This window comes from Scyliorhinus torazame, chromosome 5, assembly GCF_047496885.1.
Source record: "Scyliorhinus torazame isolate Kashiwa2021f chromosome 5, sScyTor2.1, whole genome shotgun sequence".
Lineage (NCBI taxonomy): Eukaryota > Metazoa > Chordata > Chondrichthyes > Carcharhiniformes > Scyliorhinidae > Scyliorhinus > Scyliorhinus torazame.
In genome coordinates this window covers 100800372-100815068 of record NC_092711.1, presented here as the reverse complement: position 1 = coordinate 100815068, position 14697 = coordinate 100800372, and the positions used below count along the sequence as shown (strand labels likewise).

At 46.5% G+C, this 14697-nt stretch overlaps 1 protein-coding gene and 1 long non-coding RNA gene across 2 annotated transcripts in view; both read right to left on the bottom strand.

Moving 5' to 3' along the window:
- Positions 1-900: 900 nt before the first annotated feature.
- LOC140419208 (uncharacterized) lies at positions 901-7578 on the bottom strand. The gene is made up of 2 exons (XR_011945611.1): positions 7221-7578; positions 901-6240 (listed from the first exon to the last, which is right to left on the bottom strand). It is a non-coding gene; the product is annotated as an uncharacterized lncRNA (long non-coding RNA).
- A 5167-nt stretch (positions 7579-12745) lies between these two features.
- Positions 12746-14697, bottom strand: part of LOC140419186 (uncharacterized) — a 76009-nt gene continuing 74057 nt past the window's right edge. The window contains exon 2 of the transcript XR_011945598.1: positions 12746-14123. The gene's annotated coding sequence lies outside the window, so the exon portion shown is untranslated. The remainder of the gene's footprint in view (positions 14124-14697) is intronic.

The following is a 14697-nucleotide window of genomic DNA, read 5'->3' as shown; positions in this document are numbered from 1 at the left end:
GTTCTGCAGCCTAAATACCGTTCATGTATAAGAAAGGAGGGGTGACAGCAAATCCGCACTGAGCCTGGATTTCCTCATCTCCCTGAGTGGCTTTTCCTGTTTCTCCATCATTAAGGCCGAATCTTTCAAAAAGGTGTTTCAGTTAAATCTCTGCTATTTCCTTCAATTCAGTTCTGTCTATATGAGCACACATCACCATTCGATATGTTTTGAGTGCTGATTAAAATGTTAATCTGCGTCTACAAAGTCATTAACTTCTGTTGTGAACTGAGCAAACTGCCAAGATCTGCACTTTGTTTTTTCGTGTATGGAACGATCTGTCTAGACTGTACGCAGAACAATACTTTTAACTGTATTCGGTACACGAGACAATAAATCAAATCCAATCAGAGACAGTTTCTTACTAGTCTTCAGATTGAACAATGAGCCTTCTAAAAAATTAAAAATGGGAGATGGGGGTCAGTGGCTGGACCAGCATTGACTGCTCATTCCAATTGCCCTTGAACTGCATGTCTTGTGAGGCTATTTCAGGGGGCACTTACAAATCAACCACAACATTGCTGTGGATCTGGAGTCACGTGTAGGCCAGGCCACGTAAGGAGAGCAGATTTCCTAAAGGACATTAGTGAACCAGACGGGTTTTTACAACAATCCACAATGTCATCATTAGACTTTTAATTTGATTGAGACTTTTATTCAATTTCAATATCTGTCGTAGCCAGATTCGATCCCAGATCCCCAGAGCATTAACCTGGGTCTCTGGATTACTAGCCCAAATATTCTTGGCAGAATGTGATGTCTTGTCACTTCTCAAAAATATGAAGCAATTTATTTTTTCAAACAAATTCTGATAGCTCTGCAGTTTCTGGAAACATTTTGGTTGATAATGTTATTTAAAAAAAAAATAAAGATCTAGTCTTTATAATATCATTACCTAATACACCAATTCACCAATGATAATCAATGTTCACGACTGAATAATCATTAATTTAATTATTATTTTTTGCTATGAAATCAATATATAGTTGATATAGAAAAGGTACAGAAGGTGAAATGGTTGCAGGAAGTCACATGTTCGAGGTATAAAAGGGCTTCCTTGACCGTGTTACTAATGACAGTGAATATACTATGAAAATAACATTTTAAAAACTAAATGTGATTACACATGCGTACTTACAACTTCCTACATTACAACAGTGATTATGATTCAAAAGTACTCCATTGGCTTTAAAACACTTTTGGAGGTCCAGTGGGAGTGAGGTTTTATAGAAATGTACACTTGTTCTAATTGTTCGCAAATTAGGATATATTACACTCGGTGACCTCATCCGAATCACTGATAAAGATTGAGTCTTAATTTTGTGTAATAATCATGGTGTTGACACCATTTTGAATACTCTGTGAAACTCCAGACACACCATATGCACAATTATTTGTTGTAAAACACAGCGGGTTGTTGTGATTTGGAATGCGCTGTCTATAATTGGTGCTGGAATCTCATTGGACTGTAACTTCCAAAAGGGAATTTGGTACATTCTGAAAAAGAAAACAAAATAGTCGAACATTGTGATTAAATGGGTCGCTGTACAAAGAGCTGGCACGGGAAAAGTGGGCCAAATAGACTCCTCTATGCTCCAGGAGCCTTGTGTACATGTAAAACGAGTGGTAACGACCTGGAACCTACTGCCTATGTGGGTAGGAGATGCAGAGATGACGGAAGGATTTCAATTGGACAGGCACTGAGAGAAATAAACCTACAGGGATTCGGGGATAGAACGGGGCAATGGACAGACTGGCTTCCTCCACAGGGAGCCGACATGGTCTCAAAGGGCTGAATGGCCCCATTCCCCACCCTCCAGATGCTGTGATCTCAGGAGAGAAATTCGGCTGCTCCAGTCACTCCAACTAACTGGAATCCCTTATCCCTGGTCCCATTCTTGTAAATGTCCTCTCCACCCTCTCAGAACTTCACATCTTTCCTTTAGTGTGGGGCCCATCTAGGATTCTATTCTAGAGGGATAGAATTGAAAAGCATGGAGGAAATGTTCAACTTGTTTAGAACCAGGGTGAGGCTGTACTGGGAGCTCTGTCCACATTGGCGATCTCCATTTAGATCAAGGAAATAAGAGGCACTGGAGAAGGTGCAACAAAGATTCATAATATACAGAACTGAGAGCATTTAACACTCAGGAAAGGCTGAGACTTTTTTTCTGGGAAAGAGAAGATTGATGGAAATCTTTAAGATTATGAAGAAGTTCAATAATCCAATAGGAATTTCAGTAGAAACCTTTTTACCCAGCGAGTGGTGAGAATGTGCAACTTGCTACCACAGCGAGTGGTTGAGGTGAACAGCATGAATACATTGAACAGAAAGCTAGATACATACATGAGGGAGAAAGGAATAGAGGGAGATGCTGATGGGGGGGAGATGTAGAGGGGTGGGCGGAGGATCATGTGGAGCATAAACACTGACACAGACCATGGCTACCCTCAGCCGTTATGGGAATTTAACCTGTGCTTTGATGTCACTCAGCACAAACCAGCCATCCAGCCAACTGAGCTAACCGATCCCAATGTAAATCTGTAATAATTCCGTAAATATTAGTGATTGCCTGTCTCCCACCATACTATTTAATGTAGTTTCCCAGTGCACCTCAGACAACTTGCCCCTCATACCCTGATAGTTTTCTTCTGTGAGAAGCACCCAGATAAATTAAACAAAAGAACAATGTAACCACCACCGCCCATCTTCATGGCAATGTGGCATGATTTTGGGGGTTTCCAAACAGAAATGGGAATGATACATCTTCTAACCTCCAAACACTCTTTCGCTCTGATCCTTATGGAATGTGCAACCAAATATTAGCTTGAAGGCTCAGAGCAAATCAGGCCACTGGAGGCGAAGTCGTGAGACCGGCCAGTCCAGCAGAAAGAAACCCTCTCACCATCCCCATTTACCAACAGAATAAACAAAATGCAGTCCTGGATGTAGTTGAGAACAGAAACAATAACAGCAGAATCCAATCCCTGTAATCAGTTGTGAACCTGTTGGTGTTTCAGAAAGTGCGATGAATTACAAAATCCCATCGCACATTGAGAGGTGAACGGCCTATCCCCAGTATGAACTCCCTGGTGTGACTGCAGACGGCATAACCGAGTCGATAGCGCAAATAAATGTAAGCGGGTGTGAGATAATCGGGATTATGGAGACATGGATGCAGGATGACCAGGGATGGGAATTTAATATATTCAGTATTTAGGAAGGACAGACAAAAAGGAAAAGGCAGTGGAGTGGCAGTGCTGGTTAAAGAGGAAATTAATGCAATAGTGAGGAAGGATATTAGCTCCGACAACGTGGAATCTGTATGGGTAGAGCCGAGAAACAGCAAGTGGCAAAATAATAAGTGGGCATCGTATACAGACCCCAAACTGCAGTGGTGATGTTGGTAATGGCATAAAACAGGACATTAGGCTGATTGGAAAAGTATCTGTAGGTATTTGAAGAGAAAAGATAGGTGAAGACTAATGTACATTCCTTACAGTCAGAAACACGGGAATGTATAATGGGGAACAAAGAAATGGGTAAGCAAATAAATACATAATTTGGTTCTGTCTTCACAAATGGGGGCTTTGACTCTGAAGTTCCTGCAGATTGGAGGGTGGCTTTTGTAACCCCACTATTTAAAAAGGGAGATAGAAAGAAAACAGGGAATAATAGACCGGTAAGCCTGACATTGGCAGTAGGGAACATTCATGGATTTATGAAGGGGAAATCATGCTTGACAAATCGACTGGAATTCTTCGAGGGGTAGTGTTGACGAGGGGGAGCAAGTGGATGTGGTATATTTGGACTTTCAGGTGGCTTTTGACAAAGTCCTGCATAAGAGATTAGTATGTAAAATTAAAGAACATGGGATTAGGGGTAGTGTATTGAGATGGATAAAAAACTGGTTGGCAGACAGGAAACAAACAGCAGGAATTAATGGGTCTTTTTCAAATTGGCAGGCAGTGACTATTGGGGTACCGCAGGGGTCGGTGCTAGGACCTCAGATATTCACAAGATATATTAATGATTTTTCTTTTTAAATTTATAGTACCCAATTTTTTTTTTCTAATTAAGGGGCAATTTAGTGTGGCCAATTCACCTACCCTGCACACCTTTGGGTTCTGGGGGTGAGACCCGCGCAGCGACGGTTTACCAGACTGATTCCTCGGATAGTGAAATTGACGTACAAGAGATTGAATCAGTTAGGATTGTATTCACTGGAGTTCAGAAGAACGAGGGATCTCAGAGAAACCTGTAATATTCTAAAAGGACTTGACCGGGGAGATGCAGGATCGATTTCCCCGATGGTGGGAGTGAACAGAACCAGAGGTCGCAGTCTGAGTATACGGGTTAGATCATTTAGACAGAGATGATGAGCAATTTCTTCAACCAGAGAGTGGTGAGCCTGTGGAATTTGTTCCACAGGAAATAGTTGAGGCCAATACATTGTATGTTTTCAAGAAGCAGTTAGATATAGCACTTAGAGCGAAGGGAATCAAAGGATAAGGAGGGGAAAGCGGGATTAGGCTATTGAGTTGGATGATAAGCCATGATCATAATGAATGGCAGAGCAGGTGCGAAGTGCCAAATGGTCTCTTCCTGCTCCTATTTTCTATGTTTCTATGTAATCCCTTCCCACACTAAGAGCAGGTGAATGGCCCAGTGTGAACTTGCTGGTGTGTCTGCAGACTGGATAATTGTGTGAATCCATTCCCACAGAGGGAGCAGGTGAATGGCCTCTCCCCAGTGTGAATTCGCTGATGGCTCCGCAGGTTGGATAAAGCACGGAATCCCTTTCCACACTGAGAGCAGGTGAATGCCTTCTCCCCGGTGTGAACCCGCTGGTGTGTCTGCAGACTGGATAAATCACTGAATCTCTCCCCACACTGAGAGCAGGTGAATGGCCTCTCCCGAGTGTGAACCTGCTGATGTTTCCGCAGGTTGGATAAAGCACGGAATCTCTGCCCACACTGAGAGCAGATGAATGGCCTCTCCCCAGTGTGAATTCGATGGTGTGTCTGCAGACTAGATAACTGTGTGATTCCTTTCCCACAGACGGAGCAGGTGAATGGCCTCTCCCCAGTGTGAACGCGCTGGTGTCTCTGCAGGTGGGATAACTGTGTGAATCCCTTCCCACACTGAGAGCAGGTGAACGGCCTCTCCCCAGTGTGAATTTTCTGATGCTTCAGCAGGGCAGATGAATCAATGAATCCCTTCCCACACTGAGAGCAGGTGAATGGCCTCTCTCCAGTGTGAACTCGCTGATGTTTCCGCAGGGCGGATTAATCAATGAATCCTTTCCCACACTGAGGGCAGGTGAACGGCCTCTCCCCAGTGTGAATTTGCTGGTGTTGCTGCACGGCGGATGAATCAATGAATCCCTTCCCACACTGAGGGCAGGTGAACGGCCTCTCCCCAGTGTGAATTCGCTGATGTTGCCGCAGGGCAGATGAATCAATGAATCCCTTCCCACATTGAGAGCAGGTGAATGGCCTCTCCCCAGTGTGAATTCGCTGATGTTTCCGCAGAGTGGATGAATTAATAAATCCCTTCCCACACTGAGAGCAGGTGAATCGCTTCTCCCCAGTATGAACTCGCTGGTGTGACTGCAGGCTGGATAAATCAGTTAATCCCTTCCCACACTGAGAGCAGGTGAAAGGCACCTCCCCAGTGTGAACCCGCTCGTGTCTCTGCAGGTTGCCTAATCGAGTGAATCCCTGCCCACACTGAGAGCAGGTGAACGGCCTCTCCCTAGTGTGACTGCGTCGATGAATCTCCAGCTCAGATGGGCATCTGTATCCCTTCCCACAGTCCGCACATTTCCACGGTTTCTCCATGTTGTTGGTCTCCTCTAGATTGGGCAATCAGTGGAAGCCTTGTCGACACACAGAACATGTGCACTGCCTCTCCCCACTGTGGTATGATGTTTTTTCAGGCTGTGTAACTGGTTAAAGCTCTTTCCACAGTCAGTTCAATGGAACACTCTCACGCAGGTGTGTGTTGCGTGGGTCTTGGTGCTTTTCCAGTCACAATCACGTTTATAATCTTTTGAAGCCGACAGATTGGACATTTCTCCTTCTCGTCAATGATATTCAGAACCCGATGATATCTAGTTCAGAAGGAATCGAGTGAGTTTGTCACATCGAGACGTGATGTTTGAGATTTCTGTCTATAATTCCTCCTCTTCCAATATCCTTCAAAAACAATTTACAAAAGTCATCAGTTAGAAATTCAGAACAGACAATTCTAGTTCCGATGAAACATTATTTCCTCTCTCATTCTCCAAAAGCTGTAAATTTCCATCCCACACAATCACCCTCCATTCTCACTCTGCTGCACCTAATATTTACCCTCCCAATTCTCCTGAAGGGCTGATTCATGTTGATTGACAGATCCAAGCTCAGCTCAATGCTTCCTGACCAGGACACAGAGATTATAATATGAGCAAGTAGGCTATTCAGCCCACTGCGTCTTCTCAACCATTCAATGCGATCCTTGGCCGATCTATCCCTCGATATCTTCAATGTCTAGAAACCTATCAATATTTGTCTTGAACATACTTGGGGACTGAGGCTGCACATTCCTCTGGGGTAGAGAATTCCAAAGCTTCACCACATCCTCGAGTGAAGAAATCCCTCCTCATCTCAGCTTTCACTCTATTTTCCCCATAACCCTTCACTCCATTGCCAATAAAATATCTGTCAAACTTGTGCTTCAATATATTCAATGACCCCCAGATACAACTGGTCCCTGTGGAAGAGAAATCCAAAGACTAACAACCCTCTGAGGGAAGTGTGTAACCTTCCTCTTCGTTCACCTGATTAAGAAGCGGCCCTCTGAAAACTCGTGATACCAAATAAACCTGTTGTTGTCAGACTTCCGGAGCCCAGCCCCGTCCAACGCGCCATCTCCACATTCTGAACAATGGGTAACAAGCTCCTCCCACTCATTCAAACATCGCCCCCGACAAAGATGACACACGCGCATGCGCCCTGATGCACATCCAATAAAGATGGCGGCCGTTAACTCGAGCCGAAGATGAGGAGCTGCAACCTCGCTCGGTACAAACTCGGTCCCGTAAACTATTCCCGTAAACGATTGCAACACCTTTACACAACGTTTCCGCCCACTCCCGCGATTTCTTGCTTCCTCCATAGTTTTAAATGCCTATTACCGATTTCGAAAATGAAAAAGCCGCCCTTCTGCACCGCCATTACCCACACTGCGCATGCTTCAATCGCAGCGGACCCGCCCCTCATTCACTCCGATTGGTTGGAAGACCAGCCGCTCCCATTCGGTACTTCAGCCCCGCCCCTGCTATTGGACCAGGGCTGCCGCCAATTATCCGGGCATTGTGACAGTTGGAGACGGCGAGAGCGGCTGATTGATCAATAATAACATTGTTTCACATTGGGCTCTGCAGCGCCCTCGGGATTTGTAAACCCCGCCCCCCGGCACTGACCTCTCACCTCACAATGCCCGGGCAATGGTTGACGGCAGCTCCGAACAATCGGAGAAGAAGGGGATTGCTGGAGGACCGAAAGGGAGTGAGTGGTCCTCCAACCAATCAGTGACTGAAGGGCGGGGCGCCGATCTTCACAGAAGAAGCAACCGCGCAGGCGCACGTGCCAACTCAAAGAAAGGTTCCTCTCCTCAATTTCTTTTTTTTTAAATGTGTTTATTTAAATTTTCCAACAAAATTTTTAACAAACCCACCCCCATAACAAAAAGAAACGCAAACACAACAGTCAAAACTTATACAAAACTTTTACATTGGGTTTCCCCATATACAGTAACACCACCATATGACATTCAAAGCTACCCGTAGGGAAGCCCCCCCCCCACCCACCCGAATTCACCCCCGGAAAGAGAGCATCTTAATAACCCATACACCCAAAATCACCCTGTCCTGAGTCCCCTGTGCCGGGAGCAGCGGGAATTCCCTCACCTGCCGCCTCACAAACGCCCTCACTTGCATATACCTGAAAGCATTTCCCGGGGGTAACCCAAACTCCTCCTCCAGCGCCCCTAGGCTCGCAAATGTCGCATCTATAAACAGGTCCCCCATTCTTCTAATCCCTGCCCGATGCCAGCTCCGAAATCCCCCATCCATCCTTCCCGGGACGAACCAATGGTTCTCCCGAATCGGGGACCAAACCGAGGCTCCCACCTTGCCCCTGTGTCGTGTCCACTGCCCCCAGATCTTCAACGTCGCCGCCACCACCGGACTTGTGGTGTACCTTGTCGGCGAGAGCGGCAGCAGTGCCGTCACCAGCGTCCTCAGGCTCGTGCCCCTGCATGACGCCATCTCCAACCTCTTCCACGCCGCTCCCTCTCCCTCCATTACCCACTTACAGATCATCGCCACATTGGCAGCCCAATAATAGTCGCACAGATTCGGCAGAGCCAGCCCTCCCTGTCCCTACTACGCTCCAGAAACACCCTTTACCTTCGGGGTCTTATTTGCCCACACGAAACCCATGATACTCCTACCTACCCGTTTGAAAAAGGCCTTGGGTATCATAATGGGAAGGCACTGGAACACAAAGAGAAACCTCGGGAGGACCATCATTTTAACCGACTGCACCCTGCCCGCTAGCAAGAGTGGCAGCACATCCCATCTTTTGAAATCCTCATCCATCTGCTCCACCAGCTGCGTCAAATTGAGTTTGTGCAGGGCCCTGTCACAAGTAGGCTTACATTAACACTGCAATGAAGTTCCTGTGAAAAGCCCCTAATCGCCACATTCCGGCACCTGTTCGGGTACAGAGGGAGATTTCAGAATTTCCAAATTACCTAACAACGTGTCTTTCAACTTGTGGGAGGAAACCGGAGCACCCGGAGGAAACCCACGCAGTCACGGGGAGAACGTGCAGACTCCGCGCAGACTGTGACCCAAGCCGGGAATCAAACCCGGGTCCCTGGTGCTGTGAAGCAACAGAGCTAACCAGCGGTTTCTGAGGCACGTGGGACTGTGGGTAATCTGGCTGCCAATTCAGACCCAATTCTCAATAATCTTTGAATCTGGAGAAGTAAGGATGAGATTCGGCTGACCGAGATTGTAAAATAAGCATCATCAAGATTCATCTCCTACCTGCTCTTTCAGAGTGTCAGTGCAGACGTTATAATTCTGCTGTAGTAATACACTGTTGTCTGCTATAAATAAAGTCAGCAGAGTGCCAGATGACCATCGACTGCTCTCCAGTTTGAGGGGAAGAGCTGACTGGTGTAACCTGAGCAACACCACAACTCAGGCGAGGGGCAAGGTTGAGAGGGCTGGCCTTCTGTACGCGAATTATAGATCATAGAATTTACTGTGCAGAAGGAGGCCATTCGGCCCATCGAGTCAACATGACCCTTGGAAAGAGCACTCTCCCCAAGCCGACACCTCAACCCTCTCCCTGTAACCCAGTAACCCCACCCAACCTTTTTGGGCACCAAGGGCAATTTCGCATGGTCAATCCACCTAACCTACTACACATCATTGGACTGTGGGAGGGAACTGGAGGAAACCCACCCAGACACGAGGAGAACTTGCAGACTCTGCACAGACAGTGACCTAAGCCGGGAATCGAACCTGGAGCTGTGAAGCAACTGTGCTAATCACCATGCTACCATCCACACTGTTGACCTTGCTGTGCATCATGAACCAGCTGTCCAGCCAACTGAGCTAAACTGGCCCAGCTAGCCATTCAGCTATGCTTTGTACCTGAATGGGAATTATCAGATATTTTTACCACTGTGAGCTTGGGTTGTGGATTTTAACTTCTTCACTCTATTCTGTTCATGTTGATCTTCTCAAGCAGGGCTGCTTTGTGAAGAGAACTTTGCGAGATAAGGTGACAGTGAGAGTGATTATGGAATATGAAATTAAATGAAAATCGCTTATTGTCACAAGTAGGCTTCAATGAAGTTACTGTGAAAAGCCCCTAGTCGCCACATTCCGGCGCCTGTTCGGGGAGGCTGGTACGGGAATATGTGTGTTTCCTCACAAACTAAGTGAGTTTGTGACAGTAACTCAATCATAGCTACTGCAGGTGAGTCTCTGGCTACAACTGTATTGAGAAGAAAGAAATTGGAGAGGAACATTGCAGCCAGCGTGACAGCAGGGGATTACAGGAGGATGGTTTGGTCAATGGTGTCAAAGGTGCAGACAGGCCAAAAAGAACAATAAAGAACTGCTTATCCTTGTCAAACTCCCACTGGATTCAATATGTTACTTTGATAAAGAGCTGTTGCAATGCTGTGGCATAGGCAGATATTTTACTGGGGAATTCAAAATATAGAATTCCTGGGCATGGATTTCAGAGATGACAAAACTTTGGAGAGGAAAGGTCGGTTAGAAATAGGGCAGTAGTAATCAGGAATTCGTTTTGAGGATGGGTGATAATGATGATTTAAAGTCAAGAGGGACAATAAATGAAGAGGGAGAGAGATCGAACCATCAACAATATCAGCAAACATGGGGAAGTTGGGAGATCAGGGGTTTACTGGGATTAGAACAGGAGGTGGGTCTCATGGTCATAATGAGACGCAAGATGGCATAGGAGAGATCTAGAGGGGTCAGATGTCTGTTAAGGGGGATCTTTAGAGGCAGTGTGGCACAGTAGGCCAGTGCTAGGGAAACAGCAGAGGCAGCTGGACGGAAGCTCTCAAGGAAACAAGGGATGAGGAAATTGGCAACAGGAGCTCATTTGTGTTAGAGATTTTGAAAACACTCATCACATTGCATTTAACACAAGGATGATTTATTTGACATTTATCTTTAATATTAGTACCTTTAAGGGAGCTGAATGATTAATATCAGCCAATAAATATGCTTCAGTGCTGGATGCGAGGAACAGCAAAATCCTAATCAAATTTGTTACTTGCGAACTCTCTGGTGACTCAGCAGGTTGGATAATTAAGCAAATCATAGAACATAGAACAATACAGCGCAGTACAGGCCCTTCGGCCCACGATGTTGCACCGAAACAAAAGCCATCTAACCTACACTATGCCATTATCATCCATATGTTTATCCAATAAACTTTTAAATGCCCTCAATGTTGGCGAGTTCACTACTGTAGCAGGTAGGGCATTCCACGGCCTCACTACTCTTTGCGTAAAGAACCTACCTCTGACCTCTGTCCTATATCTATTACCCCTCAGTTTAAAGTTATGTCCCCTCGTGCCAGCCATATCCATCCGCGGGAGAAGGCTCTCACTGTCCACCCTATCCAACCCCCTGATCATTTTGTATGCCTCTATTAAGTCTCCTCTTAACCTTCTTCTCTCCAACGAAAACAACCTCAAGTCCGTCAGCCTTTCCTCATAAGATTTTCCCTCCATACCAGGCAACATCCTGGTAAATCTCCTCTGCACCCGCTCCAAAGCCTCCACGTCCTTCCTATAATGCGGTGACCAGAACTGTACGCAATACTCCAAATGCGGCCGGACCAGAGTTCTGTACAGCTGCAACATGACCTCCCGACTCCGGAACTCAATCCCTCTACCAATAAAGGCCAACACTCCATAGGCCTTCTTCACAACCCTATCAACCTGGGTGGCAACTTTCAGGGATCTATGTACATGGACACCTAGATCCCTCTGCTCAGCCACACTTTCAAGAACTTTACCATTAGCCAAATATTCCGCATTCCTGTTATTCCTTCCAAAGTGAATCACCTCACACTTCTCTACATTAAACTCCATTTGCCACCTCTCAGCCCAGCTCTGCAGCTTATCTATATCCCTCTGTAACCTGCTACATCCTTCCACACTATTGACAACACCACCGACTTTAGTATCATCTGCAAATTTACTCACCCACCCTTCTGTGCCTTCCTCTAGGTCATTGATAAAAATGACAAACAGCAACGGCCCCAGAACAGATCCTTGTGGTACTCCACTTGTGACTGTACTCCATTCTGAACATTTCCCATCAACCACCACCCTCTGTCTTCTTTCAGCTAGCCAATTTCTGATCCACATCTCTAAATCACCCTTAATCCCCAGCCTCCGTATTTTTTGCAATAGCCTACCGTGGGGAACCTTATCAAACGCTTTGCTGAAATCCATATACACCACATCAACTGCTCTACCCTCGTCTACCTGTTCAGTCACCTTCTCAAAGAACTCAATAAGGTTTGTGAGGCATGACCTACCCTTCACAAAGCCATGCTGACTATCCCTGATCATATCATTCCTATCTAGATGATTATAAATCTTGTCCCTTATAATCCCCTCCAAGACTTTACCCACTACAGACGTGAGGCTCACCGGTCTATAGTTGCCGGGGTTGTCTCTGCTCCCCTTTTTGAACAAAGGGACCACATTTGCTGTCCTCCAGTCCTCTGGCACTATTCCTGTAGCCAATGATGACATAAAAATCAAAGCCAAAGGTCCAGCAATCTCTTCCCTGGCCTCCCATAGAATCCTAGGATAAATCCCATCAGGTCCCGGGGACTTATCTATTTTCAGCCTGTCCAGAATTGCCAACACCTCTTCCCTACGTACCTCAATGCCATCTATTCTATTAGCCTGGGGCTCAGCATTCTCCTCCACAACATTATCTTTTTCCTGAGTGAATACTGACGAAAAATATTCATTTAGTATCTCGCCTATCTCTTCAGACTCCACACACAATTTCCCATCCCTGTCCTTGACTGGTCCTACTCTTTCCCTAGTCATTCGCTTATTCCTGACATACCTATAGAAAGCTTTTGGGTTTTCCTTGATCCTTCCTGCCAAATACTTCTCATGTCCCCTCCCCTTATTCAGAGTAGATGGAAGCCTCTCTCACCAGTGCATATTCACTGGTGCGAGGGCATGGCAGATGAATGGGTAAATCCATTTCCACACTCAGTATAACGTTTCCCCAGTTCAAATCTGCAATGATTTCAGATGGTTTTCTCAACCCGAATGGTCTCGTTAGTTTGAGCTTGCTGATGAGACATTGGTTTCTGGGCACTTGAAAGGTCGTTCATCTTGATGAACTCGCTGGTGTCTCAGCAAGCTGGATAACTGAGTAAACCCTTTCCCACACTGAGAGCAGTTGAACGGCCTCTCCCCAGTGTGAACTCGCTGGTGTGTCTGCAGATGGAAGGACCGCGTAAATCCCTTCCCATACTCAGAGCAGATAAATGGCTTCTCCCCAGTGTGGAATTGTTGGTGTATCATTAGGCTGGAGGACTGAGTGAATCCCTCCCCTTGCTCAGAATAAGTGAACGGTCTCTCCCTAGTGTGAACTTGCTGGTGTTTCAGCAAGGTACATAACTGAGTGAATCCCTTCCCATACTTAGAGCAGATGAATGGCTTCTCCCCAGTGTGAACTTGCTTGTGCTTCAGAAGGCTAGATAACTGAGTGAATCCCTTCCCACATTCGGAGCAGGTGAACAGTCGCTCCCCAGTGTGAACCCGTTGGTGCTCCAGCAAGTTGGATGAACGGGTGAATATCTTCCCACAGTCAGGTCAGGCAAACAGTCTGTCTGCAGTGCGAGTTCGCTGGTGGACAGTGAGGTCAGATAACGTCTTGAACCCAGACCCACAGTGAGAGCATCTGAATGGTCTCTTGTCACTGTGTTCCCAGGAACATTTATAGCACCTCCCACACTCCAAGCATTTAAAAGGTCTTTCCCCATTGTGAAGCCGCTGGATTGTCAGCAATGTGGATGAGGATGAAGAAGTGAACTGCTTCCCACACTCGGAGCAGTTAAACAGTCTCTCCCCTGTGTGAACTCGCTGGTGTGTCAGCAGGTTTGAAGAGTTAATGAACCCTTTCCCACACTCTGGGCAGATGAATGGTTTGTCCCCAGTGTGACTGTGCCGATGGGGTTCTGCATCCTGTCCCACCCTCATTTCCATGGTTTCTCCCCGGTGTGGCTGCACTTGTGTCTTGCCAGGCCAGATGATTGGCTGAAGCCTCATCCACACACAGAACACGTGTACGGTTTCTCCCCACTGTGAATGGAGGCTGTTCTCTTTCATCTTCAAAATCCGATATTCACATTACAGCAGGTTGAGAAATTCTGTCCGTACCTGATGTGAAGTTTTAATTTCCTGACTGAAAATCCGATCCTTCAAACACCCTGTGAAACTGATTGAAAACAGAAAATATGGGGTGAGAGAGAACCCACAAAAACACAAAGGCAGGTTGTGAAATTGAGCTGAATGAATCTGGTCATTTGTGGGGCCGGCTCTGGGAAAAAGCGACCGTGAAAACAGCTGGATTGTCATAAAAACCCAACTGGTTTGTTAATGTTCTTCAGGAAACGGAACCTACCACCCGGTCTGTGCCGACACAGGAAACTGGTTTCTATGGGTGAAGAGAGGGAGGGGGTGGGGGTGAGGGAGAGTCGAGGTTGGTCTTAAACTGTGGAATTTCCTCTGAACAACCTCTCCACATCACTTTCCTTATTAAGATGCTCCTTAAAACGTACTTCTTCCGGCCCAAGGGGCGGCGATCTGGGAGGTCCGGCAGAAGGTCTCGGAGAACGAGGACGAGATCCTGGGCCTGGCGGTGAAGGTGGAGGCGCACGAGGTGCTTCACAAGAAATGGCAGGCGAGGTTCAAGGAGATGGAGAACCGGTCGAGGCGGAAGAACCTGCGGATCCTGGGTCTCCCGGAGGGCCTAGAGGGATCGGACATGGGGGCCTACCATGCTGAATTCG